This window comes from Botryllus schlosseri, chromosome 7 (genome assembly GCF_051294905.1).
Source record: "Botryllus schlosseri isolate E-star chromosome 7, Bs_hap1, whole genome shotgun sequence".
Lineage (NCBI taxonomy): Eukaryota > Metazoa > Chordata > Ascidiacea > Stolidobranchia > Styelidae > Botryllus > Botryllus schlosseri.
The window spans coordinates 16,857,059-16,872,946 of NC_137242.1; the positions used below are offsets into that span (position 1 = coordinate 16,857,059).

At 37.7% G+C, this 15,888-nt stretch overlaps 1 long non-coding RNA gene across 1 annotated transcript in view; it reads right to left on the minus strand.

Annotated features, from left to right (window-relative positions):
• LOC145443001 (uncharacterized) overlaps window positions 1-15,888 on the minus strand; it is a 297,994-nt gene that overhangs the window by 158,557 nt on the left and 123,549 nt on the right. The window lies entirely within an intron of this gene.

Sequence of the window (15,888 nt, forward strand, 5' to 3'; positions counted from 1 at the left end):
CATGATGCGAAATATTTGTTTGTCAAAAAAGCAGGTTGTCAAGCCTAAAATTGTACTTTTGAACAACGAAATACATATTCTCCTGTATCAATTGGTCATTCTACCAAGATTAAAGAGGAGTCTAAAACTATAAAATTTGTCCTCGAAAGGCTTAACAACGAAACTCATATGCGTCTTATTTCTTTTGACTGGTAAATGGATAATTTTCCGCTGAGTCAGCAAAGTGGGTATACCTAGTAACCCTATCAAACGAGAAGCTTAAATTTGGTATCAGGTATATTCGAATACCGATGAAAGATTCCAATTTCACAATGTTACGCAGTGTACACTGTACATTTTGTTTATAGATACTAGTTGAATATATGGCTAGCGATACTTGTATACTGTATAGGTACTAGATACTAGTTATCTGTAGTTTGTTCTTGCTTGCTAAATCATGAGATTAAAGACTGAGTTTATGCGTTGCGATCAACCGGTTTTCCTAATCCTGAGGAAAGCGATAATCGACTTTATCGATCATCGAACTTTATTATCTCGGCCCTTAGGTATAGGAATTCTGAAGTCGATTTCGGTCGGACTCGAACCCGAGGTCGACCGGTAGTTCGAGAAAGCTTGAGAGTTGCAATAGTTCGCGTCTCGCAAACTTTCGGTGATACATCACTGACTTATCGCTGAATGCGAATAGTGCCATTTTCACTTTGCTGAGGTTTCATGATTACTGAGAATGGATATATTCTACTAGTAAATTTTGGAGAATATGTCCATCAAGTAGAAGCGATATCGTTTCTCGGAACCAGAACGCCGTGTCGAAGACCACGGTCGCAGCACTGTGGAAAATCCACGACCGTTTGAAACAGAGATTAAAATCACGCATGCCCTCACACCTCGCAGTGAGCAATAGCTGCTCAAATACTTCGTAGTTCTCACTGCACACAATGGACCACGCTTTCGAGAGATTCAGTCGACTAATAAATTAGTCCATTGATGGGCGGGATTAGCATTGTGAAGTAACAATGGACATTTCCGGTAGAGCTGATTAAATTGACGGACGACCTTAAATTGCCTCACTGAGTCGATTTTGCAGTTTTAGTGCGTATTTAGCTGCTTTATTCATCAATCGTTTCAACACTACGCAGCATAGTTGCCTTCTAGAGCTACACCGCGCCCATTTGCTCTCAGCGCCCCTTACCGTTCTATTTCACAGCCACCGCTCCCCAATCGCCCATTTCAAAGCCAGCGCCCCCTTCGCATTCGCGAACGCCCCCTGCGTGGCGCCGGCACCCACTTTTGGGACCACTGGTCTAAAGGATAAAGAGTAATTAGTTTGTTTTCCAAACCGTTTGAAGTACAGAAATAGAAGTATGGTGAAAAATGTAGCTATTGGAGTAGGCAAGAGAAGCATATAACGATGACTTGGGGACTTATAAAAATGTAGAAATTATAGTTCGTACTGATAAAACGTCGAATTATCCATTGTCGAACAGTCGGGAGTTTCGCATAGCAATTACTTCTTGTTCACTTGCAGATACGATTTGATTCGGCGACATAAAATATTGCAGATGGGACCCAGCAAGCAAGCAAGTCGACCAGAGATGTAAAAAAGCTGTGCCGATTTGGTGAATATGAGAACTCGGCGGTTTGGTAAAAAGTCGGAATTTGTGTCGACTCAATTCAACAGCTTTTCTACATACATCGATACTGAAGATACAATGTAGATATTCTAGCTTTAGCGTTTTCTCGACAGCGCGCGAGATGTAGATCCGCCGGCTAAGAGAATACCCTGGCATACTAGCCTTCCTACTTTCACCTGCATACCTAACCATACCAGCTGCTGACACACACGAGATAGTATACACTACCCATTACCTTGTATTATCAAAAGATCAAACGATCAGATAATGTCAATGCAAAAAAAAATTAAAATATGATACCTATATCAAAAAACATATCCGAGTGGATAATTATTAAATTTTGTCATTGCACTGAGTCATAAAATTGGATTTCAAGTTTAGGCAAATATAAAACAAATGACCCTGACAAAAATGCAGCCTGCAATGAAAAAATGATACACGTTAGGGTACAGCACATCAAAATGAATCAAACCACCGGTAGGGTGGAGTGAAAAATAAATATTTTTGAACCTCAAAAAAGGGTCTTGATATGTGGTGCCAAATAGCAAATAAATAAAATCTATCATAACTCTGGATTCGTACACCCTCTAGTGGTCATGCAATTTCACCGAACGAGTCGAAAATAGCTAATTTCGTTATAATCACGCACACTATCAAGCTAGTTTTGGGCTTAAAAGATGGAGAAGCAACATGTTTCTATCTCACATTCCACTTCACTGATTTTACACTGCCATGTTTCTATGTGTAGGTGGTTTATCTGGGACCCCATCGCCGATCCCGCTATAAATACAGACCCTTAAAAAGTACAGAGGAAGAGAGAGTCGAACTCTTGAAAGATGACAGCAAAATGACCATCAACAGGACGCAAGACAAGCATAAAGACCTTATGAAAACTGTGCGGGCGCATATGGCTAAGTTGTTAAAAGCGCCAATTTTGTGTCAATAAAATAAACAAACAAACTGATTTTATAGGTAAAATTGAGCACTGAAGCATAGTGGGTAGGATGTCAAAAGCGTGTAGTGATTGATCTTATGACTGTACCCGTCCAAGTATACTGCACTTAAAACGGCGTCCATCGGTAGTGCGGCCTCGTCATATCGATAAGTTTGAAACTGCGACCGTCAAGAGATTTTTTACCAACATGCTGTTGTAGGCATCATATTTATCACAAAGCTTCTGAATGAAAACACAAAAATTGGAAATCCACATTCAAAACACAAACATCAATTCCATATTGGATACAGAAAAAATTTGTAGCAGTGTCACATGAGTATCAGTCTGCATAAACATTAAAATCATTTTTAATATTGAAAGATTTCATCTGCCTTCAAGACATCAGTTATTGTCTGATGAGGCCATCTCTACGTTTGAATCCTGAAACATTGAGCAGATGCTTCAGTCTCCACTTTCACACGTCTTTCCACTGCCTGGTTGTTGCAAGGATGAGTGAGCCTTAAGGGTGATGATTTAGGTGAGTTTTTGTTGCACTAAATTCGCGAAAAAGTCGTACTTATTTTTGACAAAACTTGCGGTAAAAAGTTGCATTTATAATTTTTTGTTGAATTAGTAGGGTATGAGATACTCGAAAGGTTACGTTGTATAACCTAGTTACTGCAGAGCTCTCAAATGTGTTACTTTCCATTTCACAGACATTCAAAATTACATTTTTTCCGTTACGCCATGCGCGAATAATTTTCCACAAAAAGCCAAACAGCATAGCGATGAAAATTAATATTATCTTTCAAGATATAAATGCGGCATGACCAGCGTATTTAGTATATCGCGCAATTTTATACCAGAAATAGCCTTTTGATCGTACTTAATTATTAGTAGGATATTATAAGAGAGATTTATTCAACTCGATATTTTTCTGCTCGTTTTGAAGCGATTTAATTTCACGTTATTTCTTTATTTTAGTCACCCGTAAGCTGATATTTATACAATTTTGAGGCCGACTTAATGTTGGATGAAAATATATTCAAATTTATTTATTCATGAACATCGAAGGTAAATATCAATAAATATTTAGGGTTTTCACAATTTTCCCCACTATCCCTGGCGACAGATGAGACACTGCCTCACTTGCATCCCCTAACCGCACGGCACTGATCTTGATCTGTGCCTGGCCAGCGGTAAATCCTGCTTCATGCGTGAAGGTCGCAGTTTTGAAGTTGCTCGCGTTATATAGCCTATCGCCGCGCGTTTTCGGTTAGCGGCCGTTAGCATATTGATCGTAAACAAGAAATACTAACATGCTCATCAATAGCATACAATCTTTTTGAGCGTAAAAAGAGCCGATTTGCAGTCGTTTTAAGACGTTTTCTGATACCGGTGTGTGATATCTTGCCACTCACGAGGACTGAGGCAGTTGCGTACAAGGCATAATATTCGATTGACTAAAGCCAAAGGATGCTTATCAATTAGTTAATCATAGCACATCATTACTCAGTGAATTTATTCGAGGAATACATTTTTATGTTTGATAAGGGCAGGTTGATTTCGCAGGTAATTTAGCCTACCGACTACCGTTATATAATACTTGAATAGCTTATATCATATAACGACCTCAGTGACTTGACTGCCGATAACGAACCCTGAACCCTGGAGGAGATCCTACTATCGTTGTGGCGTACTTGAATTCCGCAATGAATAGAGAAAGACGAGGAATCTATCCTTCTACTTGTTTCCAGTTTGAAGAATAATCCATAGGAAAGTATGGATACTAAAAATTCGATTCCGTTAGGAAGGGTGTTGCACCGGGTGTCCGGTCAATACCGAGAAAACCATTACCGAGAATGGACACCACAGAGAATGGACATTACCGAGAATTCAATGTATGCAATGCAGGCAGGTTATGCAATGTACACTGCACAGTCGTGTGAATGTTCATCACGGCGTTGTCACATTCGGTGTCGATTCTTAGATATAAATTTCTCGACAACGTCCGCCTCTGTAAGTTACATTCTCGGCCTTGGCCAATCTCGGTAATGTCCATTCTCGGTGGTGTCTATTCTCGGTAATGGCATTCTCGGTAATGTCCTTTCTCGGTAATGGTTTACTTGGTAGTGGTATAGAACCGTTGCACAAACACTAGAAGTGAGTAAAAAGTTGCATAGCGTGTCCCAGACCACTTCAAACTGACATGGTGCTGCAGATTCCTATCGTTTCTTAAAGGTCAACTATATCGACCAAAACATTTTTGGCTAATTTTGTAGAGTTTTTCATGCTGATTTCAAAAATATACATCCTACCTTCCAAAATTAAGTATCTACTGAGATATCGCAGCTCAAACTGCCGACTTCTGAGAAACGGCTTTAAAATCAGCACCCGTGACGATGACGTACTACCATGAGGCTTTGCCGATGCATGGAAACCTGAATGGGAAGTCATAGTCAGTCGTGGCTTGTTGTTGTCCTCTAAACTTCCTTATTCTGCGTTGTTTTGATCCTAGTCTCCAACTGGGCTATTAAATCTCCATTTTATGGTACTTTAGGTTCTTATAATTTGTGATGGCTAGCGTAGAGGGAGTGATTAAAAAGAGGAAATACAATCTCGGTGGACTGCGTTGCGTTGCATATGGCTGTTCCAATAGCCAATATAGTATACCGAAGAGGTCATTTCATGTGTTTCCCGATGTAAAAAAGGATAGAGAACGCCATAATGCTTGGGTAAGAATGGTCAGGAAGACGAGAGACAATTGGAAAGGGCCGCCACCAAAATCTTCTCCAGCCTATCATGGTTGTGTTTTATGCTCTGAGCACTTCGAAGAGGACCAATACTTTCCCTACAATAAGGTCAAAGAATCGCTGGGGTTTCGCACTCGAGTGGCATTGAAGCCAGATGCAATCCCAACGAAATTCTTCCATAGACTTCATGACAGAGAGCCAAAAAAGAAGAGAGAAACTGCAGTCCCTGAAAAACTAAAGATTGCCAGAAAACGTTCAGCATCGTCCATGGACACTGAGGACAAGGTAAAAATTTGCGGTTCTGCTAGTTTATTATTCAGTTTACTTGGGTGACAGTAGTGAGGGTAGCTGGCTTTGTTACGCATCAATCACAGAAGGCCACGTCATCCTAATTGCCACGCCCATTTTCATACCCTAAGGGTACATTCATCTGCTACGTCATCTGTGCCACATCATCAAGCGCCACGCCTATAGTGCCACATCATCCATCCATTGCTATATCATCGCTGCATTGATTGCCGCATCTTGATACTTTTCTCAGATATTGTGTTATGTGTATTTAGGACTAATATCATCCGTCCATATTTTTTAAACTTGATTTTATGTGTATAAGTTACGGTTTCTGCAGTTTCCACATTTTAGGACTTATGATTGCCGCGTCAAAACTTACCTTGACTAGAATCGACAGATATTGTATTCTGTGTATTTAGGACCATGTATTTAAATTCCTATTCAGATTATACATAAATGCGAAAACTATGATGTCTATGCAAGGCTATATTCTCCGGATAATATTATTAATATCAAAATTCTACACATCATCACTATAAAATGCGATTTTGAGCGCTGCGACTTGATAATATCAATCCCTATGCTTCTGATGCATGATTTTTTGTGATAAGGATCTAGGTAACATTCAGAGTCTGCAACGATTGTTAACTCAGCACTAAAATGCCAACGGAATAGCCGCAGGGGTCCGGTTCTCGTCGCTATAATTAAACGAACACATTCGCCGCAGGTACGCGATCCCCGACACTATAATGATAGGGACAAATTAGCCGCATGAAAGTGAGTCTAATGAATATAACGACAGACAACAAGTTAGTTGAAAAGTAAAACTAATCGTGACCGATGCAAGACGGCGTGAAACAGCGCTTTCGCTCGAGTCTTGTAGTGACCACATTTCATACGATTCAGTCCTTTTCATGTCACTAGAATAAGGGTGATTAAACCGACCGAGGTCTCCACATTTTAAGCCTTATTATCAGCTCGCAGTACAACCGCTACCTGTATAATGTTTGCATGTCGAGTATAAGGGTATTTAACTCAGCACAAAAATGCCAACGGACGAGGCGCAGGGGCCCGGTTCTCGTCGCTATACTTAAACGAACACCTTCACCGCAGGTACGCGATCCCCGACGTTATAATGATAGGGACAAATTAGCCGCATGAAAGCGAGTCTAATGACTATAACGACAGACAACAAGTTAGTTAAAAAGTAAAACTAATCGTGACCGATGCAAGACGGCGTGAAACAGCGCTTTCGCTCGATTCTTGTAGTGACCACATTTCATACGATTCAGTCCTTTTCATGTCACTAGAATAAGGGTGATTAAACCGACAGTGAAACGCCACCGGCGTCTTATAACGTAATAATGTAAGCTGCGTCGGCTGCTGCTATAATGTTAGGAGCGAATATAGTAGAAAGTTCACGTCTGGATACCTGTAAGCAGGTGCGCACACTACCGTAGTAAAACGCGTAGCAGAATTCACGCAAAAGTCGATATTGCTTTGTGATGATTTTGATGTTGTTCCATACCGATTGGGAAGATAGGACTCCTAATGTCCCAACTAACTACATAATCCCTAGTAACGTAGTCTGACGCATAACGGAATTTACGCAAAATCGGTATTGCTCTGCGATAATTTTGACCACTATGTTTTCATAATAACTTGCTTCCGAGAAATAAATAACATTCATTATACGTTATAGATGATACTTTTCCTTGATATTCTATTATGTGTATTTAGGTCTAATGCGACATCAATATGTTGCCGACTGGCCTGATTTGAACACACTAATTTTGCAAATTAAACTTATCGCCCAACACGGACACTCAATGAAGAGCACCCTGGAGACCCACATAAATGCTCCACAATTCTTGATAATTGAATTATGTAGCTTGTAATTCATGCAAGTTTCGAAACTTCTACACTGAATCCTTTAAAGTAGATAGAATCGAAAAAACTAATCGAAAATATTCACGAAGTTTGGATGCGACATATTTGGGTTTTTTAAAATCATTCATACTCATGATTCGAAATACTTTAACTAACTTATGTTTTCGACATAAGATAAGCGTGAAATGTACAAATTTCTATGTTGCGCAAATACCACAAACTTTGCTTGCTTTCAGAGCCGGCAACTAAATGCAAGACAGAATTTACGCAAAAGTTGCTATTCTGAAAATTTTGTCAAGGTAATAGTTTAAAAACTTACACTTGAGCACTACGAAATGTTCAAGTACTTTATCTTTACACGACGTTTTTTGTAAAATGAATACTAATATTATTGAAAAAATAAAAAATAAAAAGAGCGAAAAATTACATTTTATCCCGGAACGCAACAAGAAAAATCGTATGAATTTGTAAACTACTTATTCATGACATAATAATAATTCTACTTGTACACTTTTTCACACTTTATAACACTTTAAGTAGTACTTAACAGTTTCAGTTTTAAATAAAATACGGAATATAAACTAATCGAAAAATTCGGTTACCAATTTCGCGTAGGCTATGCATACAAATGAGGAAAGTTACATCAACGCGTGTTAACTAGTTGTATCGAGTTATCGAATGATTTTTTTCTTTACATCAAAATAACTAGAGTGTGTAACTACATTAAAAACGTATCTAAATGAGCTCCAGGTCATTGTGATTATGCAGCATACCAAATTTCATCACACATTTCATGATGGAACAACTTTAAAACTAACGCAGTTCTATAGCAACTTTTGCCTAAATCTGTTTTCGGTAGCATGTACATATCCATAGTCAGCTTTAATAACAGAATTACCATGCTAATATGTGACTCCTCACCTTGAAACTTGGTACGTAGTTGTAGGACATTGTGATTATGCAGCATATCAAATTTCTTCACGCATTTCATAATGGAACAACTTTAAAACTAACGCGGCTCTACATCGACTTTTTGCGTACATCTGTTTTGCGGGAGCGTATAGCACGTACCTATACATAGTCAACTTTAATAACGGAATTATCATGCTTAACATTGAATCCCAACTCTAAACTTGATTCGTAGTTGTAGGACATTGTGGCAATGCACCATGCTAAATTTCATCGCACATCTAATGATGGATCACCTTTAAAACTAATGCAGTCGAATACCGACTTTTAAGCATATCTGTTTTGCGTGAACATAGCATATACCTATGCATAGTCAATTTTATTGCAGAATTACCGTGTTAAACATTGAATTCCCACCTTGAAAGTTGGTATGCGATTATAGGACACTATAACAATGCACCATACCAAATCCCATCACACATTTCATGATGGAACAACTTTAAAACTAACGCGGCTCTACATCGACTTTTTGCGTATATCTGTTTTGCGGGGGCGTATAGCACGTACTCATACATAGCTAACTTTAATAACGGAATTACCATGCTTAACATTGAATCCCAACTCTAAACTTGATACGTAGTTGTAGGACATTATGGCAATGAACCATGCTAAATTTCATCACACATCTAATGATGGAACACCTTTGAAACTATCGCAGTCGAATACCGACTTTTACACATATCTGTTTTTCGTGAACATAGCATATACCCATACATAGTCAATTTTAATAACAGAATTAGCATGCTAAACCTTAAATTCTCACCTTGAACGTTGGTACCCAGTTGTAGGACATAATAACAATGCACCATACCAAATTTCGTCAGGCATTTCATGATGTAACACTTTCAAAACCAACGCAGTTCTATACAGGCTTTTGGCTAAATCTGTTTTTCCGTAGCGTAGCACGTACCTATACATAGTCAACTTTAATATCAATACATGTTTATCGTAAGTCCTACACAGTCATGATATCCGGCCGAGTTTGACTTTTAGAAAACATTATACCGACATCGCGACATCTTACAAAATTGAAACCGCGGTGACTGCTTGAGAGACCTAGCAGTGATATCGCGGTAATCTAGTTACTTCCACAAAATAGTATGTATTCAACTTACTTTCCACAAATCTAACGCGCAAAACAATTTACTTTGCTAACGAAAAGTGCTGAGTCATCATATCATTATCCACGCAACAATACACCTAAAACATACTATCGTACAAAATGGTTGCTAACCTCTTTGTGCACCAGCTGTAAATCTCACAAGCAACAAGTTTCAAGATTCCAGTTATTGAAAAAATGTTAAAGTGTTTCTCCTGCCCCAAGTCGTTATGTTGACGAAAGCGTATATTGTAATATCATGATCGATTTGCATTCGTTGGTCACAAACTGTCACTACTCTAAATAATTATTTTTCACTCAAACACAACAGCATACTTGTCGCCATTCGTTTTCATCAAGCACGAGTTCAATAAACTTACTTACTACGACATGAATTGGTATTTTTATGTTGTGTAAATAGGTAATAATTAATTTTAGTAACACTATACCAACATCATCGAGTTGTGCGAATAGATTTACATGTGGTGTTATGGTTTTAATCGAAGTACACTGCACGATCTAATGTAGAGTCATCTCTATTGTATAGCAACTCGGTAATCGAAATGCATGCATTAACATTTAAACAGCGATCGTGTTTCGTCACGCGAAAAATATGTTCACTACTGCGATACTCTGCACAGGGCATGCAAATCCTTTTCACACTCGTAATAGTATACCAACGGCTACCGGCGACAACGTTTAACAATACCAACGACACTAAACATACGATACCTACCCAATCTGCAAATTGTTTCGATTTATTCTGTCCGTTTCAATTTAAGATAAGGGAAGCCCATTTCACTCAATGTATCGATGCCTACGGTACTCTACAAAATTTTCTGATTAATTCTCCCTATGCTTATTTATCACAAGAAAGATGATTTGACACCTAAAGTACGAAATACTTTTTCGCTTGAGCTAAGCCGCAGCGCCTGGAGTGGAATTTTACGGGGTATGTGGACTCATTTCGTAGGGCTCTATGCCATAGGAGCATACTTTACGCTCCAATTCGATTCCCACACATTCCATATAATTACTAACAGAACCATTGAGTACCAGCCTTGACATTTTCCGTAGTACTAGATGGCATCTATACAATTCCACGACATCCGACATTACGACGAAGACTATCAAAATATCGAAAGAAGCCCTCTATTCTTTTCTGAAATATTCAAGGTTTTATCAGGACTTCCCTTCATATAAACTCCAGCAGAATCACTAATAACCTCTCAAGTGTACTCAATTTACTCTAATTTGATACTCGTGTACCAAATCCCTATTTTCCGCAAGTATGATAGAGGCTATCGCTCGATACTCAACGATTCGTGATTTTGCTGGAATACAAGTACAATTAGTTTAAAGTAGTTTGAGGTTACGTTTGTATCACCTTGACAAGTGCTATTATCAAAAAATGCTTTTGCTAAACTCTTACACTTTCACTAAACTTCTACACTGAATCTTGTAAAGTAGATAGAAAAGGAAAACTATTAACATAAGGTATGTGAGAAGCACGCAAATTTCGATTGCATACAAATGCCACAAACTGCGCTAACTTCCAGAGTTGTTAAGTATAGAAGTACTCGTACGTCTTGAGAATACCCAAGTAGGTTTTTTGCCTACATGTACCAAATACTCTCAAGTCCTTATGATATTGGAGTACATCAACTTCATGATAGCTACAGTATTAAACAGAAATAGACCTAGAGTACTAACGTTTTTGTGCAGTGAGAGTTCGCAAATTATCGAAGTATTTTTGTTATTTTTATTGCGATAAGTCATTCTGCAGCGCAAAAATGCGTCGTAGGATATAGATGAAACTAGCACCACTCATCAAGACCGCTGATAACAGTACATTTCAACATTTAGTTGCAGTAAATTTCGAGTAAAGTACAAGAAGTGATGATTTCCGAGTGAGTTAAAAAGTAAGTATTGCAGGTATAGTTTACCTGAAAACCGAATACTCTGAAATAGAAGTAGATGCAGTGTAAATAGTTAATCACTTGATTAAGTATAGCGCAAGCAGATAAAACCTATACTTGAGTACTACAAAATACACGAGTACTTCGCTATCGACTCCCTCCACGTAATAAGTGACTACGGTTTAAGACTGCTTTTACCGATACTCGTCAGTTTCCGTTTTAGATAGAATTCGGAAACCAAATAATTTCATAAACATAAGCTAATTAAATGAATTTACTCGAATGTACTATGCCGCGCTGATAAGATTAATTATAATATACTTATCATGTTAGAGCGATTTTTCTAGCGTAGAAAATCTTTAAAATGTAGTAAGCAGGCCAATATGAAGATATTTGTTGAGCTGAATAAACATAAAAAATACTCTAGACTACTTTATCGGTACTTCACAGTTTCAGTTTTAGATAAAATTTGTCCCTTTCACTCCTCGCTATCTAAACATGTTTAGAATATATTATTTGCGATGATACGAACCCGTAAAGTACTCAAGTAGCTTTTCGTTGGATATAGATGAAACTGACACCACACACCAAGACCACTGGCCCACTGACAAAAAGTACATTTCAACATTTTAGTAACAGTAAAGTCCTACTAAAGTACAAGAAGTCATGATTTCCGAGTGAGTTAAAAAGTAAGTATTGAAGGTATAGTTTGCTCGAAAACCGAAAAACTCTGAAATAGAAGTAGATGCAGTGTAAATAGTCAATCACTTCATTTAGTATAGCGCAAGCAGGCCAAACCTATACTTGAGTACTCCAAAATATACAAGTACTCCCTACACGTAAAAAGCGACTAGGGTTTAGACTACTTTATCGGTACTTGACAGTTTCAGTTTTAGATAAAATTTGGTGAGACTTTAAATTTTAAAGTAGTTTGAGCTTACGTTTGTATCACCTTGACAAGTATCATTATCAGACATGAAAATGATACTATCACCTAATACAGAAGTTAACACACGTCAATGTGCTTCGGAATTCCCTAGAAATTGCTTACTAAGAGAAGTATATTCTTGTATACACAATAGTGGAGAGAATCTTTAAAATGTAGTAAGCAGGTCGATGGGTATTCATTGAGTTGTATAAGCATAAAAAACATTCCCGCGCGCGTCTTAGTATTAGGTGGTAGGGTAGGAAGTGTTAGGTTTAGGAGCGCGCGGGAATGTTTTTTATGCTTATACAACTCAATGAATACCCATCGACCTGCTTACTACATTTTAAAGATTCTCTCCACTATTGTGTATACAAGAATATACTTCTCTTAGTAAGCAATTTCTAGGGAATTCCGAAGCACATTGACGTGTGTTAACTTCTGTATTAGGTGATAGTATCATTTTCATGTCTGATAATGATACTTGTCAAGGTGATACAAACGTAAGCTCAAACTACTTTAAAATTTAAAGTCTCACCAAATTTTATCTAAAACTGAAACTGTCAAGTACCGATAAAGTAGTCTAAACCCTAGTCGCCTTTTACGTGTAGGGAGTACTTGTATATTTTGGAGTACTCAAGTATAGGTTTGGCCTGCTTGCGCTATACTAAATGAAGTGATTGACTATTTACACTGCATCTACTTCTATTTCAGAGTTTTTCGGTTTTCGAGCAAACTATACCTTCAATACTTACTTTTTAACTCACTCGGAAATCATGACTTCTTGTACTTTAGTAGGACTTTACTGTTACTAAAATGTTGAAATGTACTTTTTGTCAGTGGGCCAGTGGTCTTGGTGAGTGGTGTCAGTTTCATCTATATCCAACGAAAAGCTACTTGAGTACTTTACGGGTTCGTATCATCGCAAATAATATATTCTAAACATGTTTAGATAGCGAGGAGTGAAAGGGACAAATTTTATCTAAAACTGAAACTGTGAAGTACCGATAAAGTAGTCTAGAGTATTTTTTATGTTTATTCAGCTCAACAAATATCTTCATATTGGCCTGCTTACTACATTTTAAAGATTTTCTACGCTAGAAAAATCGCTCTAACATGATAAGTATATTATAATTAATCTTATCAGCGCGGCATAGTACATTCGAGTAAATTCATTTAATTAGCTTATGTTTATGAAATTATTTGGTTTCCGAATTCTATCTAAAACGGAAACTGACGAGTATCGGTAAAAGCAGTCTTAAACCGTAGTCACTTATTACGTGGAGGGAGTCGATAGCGAAGTACTCGTGTATTTTGTAGTACTCAAGTATAGGTTTTATCTGCTTGCGCTATACTTAATCAAGTGATTAACTATTTACACTGCATCTACTTCTATTTCAGAGTATTCGGTTTTCAGGTAAACTATACCTGCAATACTTACTTTTTAACTCACTCGGAAATCATCACTTCTTGTACTTTACTCGAAATTTACTGCAACTAAATGTTGAAATGTACTGTTATCAGCGGTCTTGATGAGTGGTGCTAGTTTCATCTATATCCTACGACGCATTTTTGCGCTGCAGAATGACTTATCGCAATAAAAATAACAAAAATACTTCGATAATTTGCGAACTCTCACTGCACAAAAACGTTAGTACTCTAGGTCTATTTCTGTTTAATACTGTAGCTATCATGAAGTTGATGTACTCCAATATCATAAGGACTTGAGAGTATTTGGTACATGTAGGCAAAAAACCTACTTGGGTATTCTCAAGACGTACGAGTACTTCTATACTTAACAACTCTGGAAGTTAGCGCAGTTTGTGGCATTTGTATGCAATCGAAATTTGCGTGCTTCTCACATACCTTATGTTAATAGTTTTCCTTTTCTATCTACTTTACAAGATTCAGTGTAGAAGTTTAGTGAAAGTGTAAGAGTTTAGCAAAAGCATTTTTTGATAATAGCACTTGTCAAGGTGATACAAACGTAACCTCAAACTACTTTAAACTAATTGTACTTGTATTCCAGCAAAATCACGAATCGTTGAGTATCGAGCGATAGCCTCTATCATACTTGCGGAAAATAGGGATTTGGTACACGAGTATCAAATTAGAGTAAATTGAGTACACTTGAGAGGTTATTAGTGATTCTGCTGGAGTTTATATGAAGGGAAGTCCTGATAAAACCTTGAATATTTCAGAAAAGAATAGAGGGCTTCTTTCGATATTTTGATAGTCTTCGTCGTAATGTCGGATGTCGTGGAATTGTATACATGCCATCTAGTACTACGGAAAATGTCAAGGCTGGTACTCAATGGTTCTGTTAGTAATTATATGGAATGTGTGGGAATCGAATTGGAGCGTAAAGTATGCTCCTATGGCATAGAGCCCTACGAAATGAGTCCACATACCCCGTAAAATTCCACTCCAGGCGCTGCGGCTTAGCTCAAGCGAAAAAGTATTTCGTACTTTAGGTGTCAAATCATCTTTCTTGTGATAAATAAGCATAGGGAGAATTAATCAGAAAATTTTGTAGAGTACCGTAGGCATCGATACATTGAGTGAAATGGGCTTCCCTTATCTTAAATTGAAACGGACAGAATAAATCGAAACAATTTGCAGATTGGGTAGGTATCGTATGTTTAGTGTCGTTGGTATTGTTAAACGTTGTCGCCGGTAGCCGTTGGTATACTATTACGAGTGTGAAAAGGATTTGCATGCCCTGTGCAGAGTATCGCAGTAGTGAACATATTTTTTGCGTGACGAAACACGATCGCTGTTTAAATGTTAATGCATGCATTTCGATTACCGAGTTGCTATACAATAGAGATGACTCTACATTAGATCGTGCAGTGTACTTCGATTAAAACCATAACACCACATGTAAATCTATTCGCACAACTCGATGATGTTGGTATAGTGTTACTAAAATTAATTATTACCTATTTACACAACATAAAAATACCAATTCATGTCGTAGTAAGTAAGTTTATTGAACTCGTGCTTGATGAAAACGAATGGCGACAAGTATGCTGTTGTGTTTGAGTGAAAAATAATTATTTAGAGTAGTGACAGTTTGTGACCAACGAATGCAAATCGATCATGATATTACAATATACGCTTTCGTCAACATAACGACTTGGGGCAGGAGAAACACTTTAACATTTTTTCAATAACTGGAATCTTGAAACTTGTTGCTTGTGAGATTTACAGCTGGTGCACAAAGAGGTTAGCAACCATTTTGTACGATAGTATGTTTTAGGTGTATTGTTGCGTGGATAATGATATGATGACTCAGCACTTTTCGTTAGCAAAGTAAATTGTTTTGCGCGTTAGATTTGTGGAAAGTAAGTTGAATACATACTATTTTGTGGAAGTAACTAGATTACCGCGATATCACTGCTAGGTCTCTCAAGCAGTCACCGCGGTTTCAATTTTGTAAGATGTCGCGATGTCGGTATAATGTTTTCTAAAAGA